We start from the raw sequence: 6,000 nt of genomic DNA, 5'->3' as shown, positions 1-6,000 counted from the left end.
CTATCATCACAGATATCTGTGAGTCATTTTTTCCCAAAGCAGACGGAGTTTTATGATCACAACTCACCAGTTTTTATGATCAAGCATCTCAGCAAGTCACATGTGTGTGTTTTTGCAGATTTATGCCCGAGACATTGTCTGAGACACTTTGTAATTTACTATTTCTGATTTGTGCTGTTGTTTCTAATGCGATGTGATGTGTGTGTGTGTGTGTGTGTGTGTGTGTGTGTGTGTGTGTGTGTGTGTGTGTGTGTGTGTGTGTGTGGTGTGTGTGTTTGTGTTTTTACAGCCAAATTAACTTTCTCTCTGACCATTTCTCTGGAAAGATGTAAATCACTTCAAGAGTCAGAGAAGAGTTAATTATTTCCCGCTGTCCCCACACACACACACTCAAATACACACAATTGGTTTCGGCTAGTCTTATTGTCGAGGCACTGCAAGCCAGACAGACTGCTTATTTAAACTGAAACTATAAAGTGGCAGCAACCTGAGACCTGTTGAGAGTATCTAACTTCAGACTGTAATTACAACACAGCAATGTAATAACGTATAATTACAACTCACAACCACAGGAAGCCCTTTCACACATCAGTGACCACACAACTGCTAAACAATGCAGATATTTTACAATACAGGTTTGCATACTGCAATTTAATACTGCAATTTAAATCAATTTAATTATAATCTGTTCCCCTACTAAATAAATAAATAAACAAGGCTATTGTACATATATATAATATGCAAAGAAAAAAAGGAAAACAGAGGTAAACCAAAAAAAAAGAATTCTGAAAATTAATAGGTTTATATAAACATATTTTTATTTTTAAAATACTTATTTACTTTCAGAAAGAAATGTAATTTCATTTGTTCTCACTTTTTCTTTGTTCTCTTGGCATATTAAATATATATTTAATAAACATAAACAAATTATATAAACACTTTTTTATTCGTATTCTTTAGGGAAAACAATTATACAATTCGTTTATCGACTTTTTTATTTTTTAGAAAGGTTTAAGTTTTTGTTTTCTAATATTCATGCAAATATGACTATTTCTAATATAAAAATAATTTTTAAGAAAATGATTTTTTAAATTAGTATTTAAATAGTATTTAATTTCATTAATTTCATTATTTAGTAGGGAACTTGTATAAATCACAAATAGTTCTAGTACCCTAAATAGTACACTTTTTTTCTTTTTAGAAAAAAAGGGGCAGATAATTTAACTTGATTTGATCAACATATGTTCCTTATGGTCCCCAAGAGACAACAGCATATATTTTTTTTGTAAAATGATTACAAGATATGGCACTTTTCTTTCAGTGTCACATAACTGGTGATCAAATTGTCTTTTCAATCGTCCATTTGCACCCAGTGTGTGCTTCATTGTTAGACAAACGTAGCATCTTCTTGCTTGTTTTGACTGCACATGCTCCATATCTACTATTATATCTATTAAGAATAATTTCACGCTTAAAAGTCATGCTTAAAAATTATGAAAGTTATTGCATTAGACAAAATTTGAAACCAAGTGACATTTATTTTAAAGAAAGTAAGCAAAACAATAAGAAACATTTTTAAGTGGCTTAAGTGTAAGTGCACACTGTACTGTATACTGTATATGGGCTCTTCGCAATTCAATTGAACATTTGGCTATCATTCACATGATACAGATCCAGCTTTCACCATCTGTAATTAATAACTTGGCAGTTGAATTGCGGTGGTGAGGGCATTTCTGACTTTCCTTGCTGAAGTCTGCACAATGTGGTTTGGAAATTGACTCCAGAGCGTCCAGCTCCCTGCACTCCCTTTGCAACTGGAATCTTGGATAGAAATAACATTTAATCTGGGCTGTGGAAGTGTGTATGGAGACATTTCTCTGTTGATTTATTGGGCTTTTTATTAACTGCAGGATGATAGTTGAATCCGGTGGTTATCAACTAGTGGATCCCAACTCCACAGGTCTGTTCTGATAGCCAGACAGCAGGGATTCGAAATTCTAAAGGCAAATAATAAAAAGCTACTAACCATATAATTGTGTGTCCAGTTACGACAGCAAAAGGCTTCCTGAAACCCTGTTGGGGTTCATTTTATGATAATAACCAGCTGACTTAAAATTATCTATAGATGAAATTGGTTTTTAAGGAGAAAACACTTTCCTACGCAAGGGAGCATCCAGGAAACCTGTACTAAAAAAAAAATAAGGGCCCTTAAGGTCATGAAAGTATTTGGTATTTTTGGTACTTTAGTGAGTTTAAGCCACTCCTAGCACAAAAAAAAATCAAAATTCCATTTTCCTCTTGATAACATTCCAGAGGTTTTCAATGGGGTTCAGGTCTGGAGATTGTGATGGCCATGACCATGATGTGGTGGTGGTGGTGGTGGAGGTGGAGGTGGAGACCCCCCCCCCCCCCCCCCCCCCCCCCCCCAGCACACACACACACACACACACACACACACACACACACACACACACACACACACACACACACACACACACACACACACACACACACACACACACACAGACAGACAGCCATTTATTGCCATCATAACAATACATTTTTAAAAATACATTTTAATTAATAAAAAAACAATTTAAAATATTATTGCAAATTCAATTGCAAATTTTCCAGCCAACCCCAAACCTTTGAAAATAAAGTAGTGCATGTAATATATATTTACATTAACTTAGATTTAATAGGTAAAAATGGCAGCTGGATTTAGAGTAGTCTGTATAGTAAAATATTTATATCTCTGCAGTGGTGGGTTGTCATTTTATGTTAATGTCAATTAAGTAACTTCTGCATCCAGTCATGATATCGAAGTGATAGATCTAAATGGGCTTCAATAAGCAGAATCTGACTCTGAGTCCTGGCACTGTCTGCCTAAACTGCTGTTCACTGCACAGGCAAAGTGAGACTTAGAGTCAGAGGTCTGGAATATCTGTTCAGTTACTCGTAGAGAGAGAGAGAGAGAGAGAGAGAGAGAGAGAGCGAGAGAGAGAGAGAGAGAGAGAGAGAGAGGAGGGAAAAGAAAAGAGGAGGGGGGGGGGGGGCTTGAGAGGAGAGGAGTGTAATAGGAAACCAGTCCACCCTTCTCTCTCACTCTCTTTACGTCTCTCAATCTTCTCAACCTCTCTCTTCCCTGTCCCACAGTCAGCCGGTTGGAATAACACCTCTCTTCACTCTAGCTGGGGAAGTCCACGCAACGCTGTGTTTCTTCACTACGTCTGTGACTATAGCATTCACCCACTCTCTGCTCAGTGAGGACAGTCCGGCTGGGAAGCCTCAGAAGGTGAGTCCCGTTTGGGGGAGATTTAGGGGGGGGCGTCGGGCTCAGGCTAACAGGTGCAGACGCCCACCAGAGACAGGAAATCAAGACCGTATACATACTGCAGTCACTGAGACAAGCATCTATATTAAAAAAAGCTTATTTTAGAAATATACACTCTTAATTATTACATCTAATCTTTATTAATATGATTCCTACTTTTTTTTTATTCAAGAAACATTATGAGCAATTATTTTACCTGATGGTGTGCCAAAAAGTTTAAATAACATCATTTCCGTCTAGTTTTAAGATTCATTAATATGTTGAAATTTACTTTTGCTAGTGTGTTTAAAAATTATTTATTTTGCTTGATTTTAAGAAAATTGCTATATTTGAGTCTTTTTCCTGTTTCAAAAGGTGCAATTTTTGCATTCAACCATATTTGATATCAATTTTTGAACAAAATCTAATTTCATGATTAGTAATTTTCTTGATTATTAAGTATCGTGAAGAACACTCTTTCATTACTCAGTTGATATGTATTAGTTTGTGCGTGTTGAGCTTTTTTTGATATTGGTAAAGACGTCGGGGAATGTGTGCTGTGTGTCTCACAGACAGGACAGCAGTGAGTGTGAATGAGTCTAGGGAGTTTGAGACTAAGACAGTGATGTTATTATATTATAAGTGTGCCCTAAAGATAGTATCTGAGATTTGGTCCAATACAAAATGCAATATTGAATGGGGGTTTGTACTGTTGTCACATTGTGTTAGTGTGTGCATGGTTGGAATAGCGTGTGAGAGCTGGTGAATGACAGGGTGTGGTACGGTGATGGGCATCTCTCAGAAAAAACACAAACATTTTACACAATAGGCTTCCAGAATACATTTTCTCTGCATCAAATAAGGGAAAGACTTGTGTAAAACATAATATTTGGATTGATGTTTTCTATTTCATGAAAGATTTGAACCTCTAACCTTAAGGTATTAAAATTTGGCATATTATAATTGTCCAGTACTGTTTGTGATTATGTTCATGCAGCAGCGAAACGCGAAATCACATTTTTGGGCAAAAAAGGTCTATTGTCTAGTGTAGTGACAAAAGCTAACATAGAAGTGACTTTCAAACCATTCAGCTTTTTGTTGGTCAACACAGCGAATCTGCCCGACCAACTTAATCCCATTGCGACATCTGCGATGGGAAATTATTTGCCCTCACATGAATTTTCAGATTGCATTGATTCTTTTGAAATGACTGGATTTCTGTGAAAATGTGAATGAGGTAAATGTGAACACACCTTAAGCGTGTGGACAAATTTCACCTGATGGGTGAACAAATTCTCATTTAATTAATTTGAAGGAGGGACCCAAGCCATATTCACTGTACAAAAGTGATCAGTTGACTTATTTAAAAAAAGTGAGGAAACCCATTGCCTTAAAATGAAGTAATCACTTATACAGTGTATACAGTACAGAGACCTGAATATAACAAACGCTAGTGAAACCCCTAGAAACCACATAGCACCTTACATCAACCAACACCACCTTAGCATCATAGAATTTACAGGCACCACTAAAATCTAGTAACATAACATTCATACTGTATAATGCCATTTCATAGTTTTAAAACATCACAAAAGACACTTAATTTCCTTCCAGCTGTTTAACCTATATTAGATGAGCCAGTTCTTAGTTGAAGTTGGCTGTCATATTTCTAGTGAGCAGTGATTGGTTTTGACTGACACTTTCATAAGGAGAAAGATGGAAAACTCATTACGCAGATGGCCATGACAAACACGAGACGATAAGCTTGAAGATAAACCGCTCGTAATAGGTTTCTAGGCTGCTGTGCTCTCAGCTGAAGCGGCATGAATGCGCATTATGACAGCTTTGACAGACGTTTGAGTTTCTCAGATGACACTGCGATTTGGCTTTAGTGTTGTGGTTAAAAGCCAGTCAGAAATCACCTCATGACAAAATTTATTAGGTCAGTGTCAGTGAAATAGTTTCAGTGAAACAATTCAGCAAATAGTCTGCTATATGTCATAGACTTCACATTTTCTCCAGAAATGAGAGAGGCACTACCTTAAAGTTTGATACTTACACACTGTCCGATGATACAGTGAAGCCAACATTTCTTTTTTTGGCCTAGCCAGCTGCAACGCAACAGGCGACAACCATCAAGACATTTTGTGCTGGATAGCTCCGCCCACAAACGAATCTCCATTGGTCCAAAATCGTACTTCTTATAAATGATTAACTTTCTTATTAAATTAAAATGTTATTTGTAGATTATATTTTTATATCTTATTAATATTAATATGCAATTAAGTTAATTTCTCAATGATCTAGTTCTCAATTCAATATTTAGATCAAATTTGATGTTTTACTCATCCAGCTTTTTGTGATACAGATTTGTTTTTCCAAGTGATGTTTTCATCCTCTTGCTTTAACTGGAGACTCAAATTCTAGACATCTATCAAATGTTTTATGCTCACCATTAAAGTAAGTCCTTTGTCGCTCCAAGGCCATTTTTACTACAGTTGCTTGGTAGTTGATGGTTTTAAGTCAGCTACTCTAGCTATTCTAACTTGTTATGAAAAGAGAGAGAGACTTAAAAGAGACATTAAAGTAGCATTCATCACTGATGAGGCACATCATTAATGAGGGATTTTGTCTCATTTAAGGGTTGTGATCATAGAACATCAGCTCATGTTCAGTGTCAGGCCAGT

The 6,000-nt window shown here is 36.3% G+C and overlaps 1 protein-coding gene across 1 annotated transcript in view; it reads left to right on the top strand.

The window, feature by feature from the left end:
- The first annotated feature begins 3,157 nt into the window (after positions 1-3,157).
- The window catches only part of sema3c (sema domain, immunoglobulin domain (Ig), short basic domain, secreted, (semaphorin) 3C), a 64,927-nt gene continuing 62,084 nt past the window's right edge, over positions 3,158-6,000 (top strand). Inside the window, exon 1 of the mRNA XM_077234115.1 lies at positions 3,158-3,295. The gene's annotated coding sequence lies outside the window, so the exon portion shown is untranslated. The remainder of the gene's footprint in view (positions 3,296-6,000) is intronic.

The sequence above is a fragment of the Siphateles boraxobius genome, unplaced genomic scaffold, assembly GCF_051911475.1.
Source record: "Siphateles boraxobius isolate OS27281-9 unplaced genomic scaffold, OSU_SipBor_1 19, whole genome shotgun sequence".
Classification (NCBI taxonomy): domain Eukaryota; kingdom Metazoa; phylum Chordata; class Actinopteri; order Cypriniformes; family Leuciscidae; genus Siphateles; species Siphateles boraxobius.
This window is presented reverse-complemented; position numbering and strand designations above follow the sequence as displayed.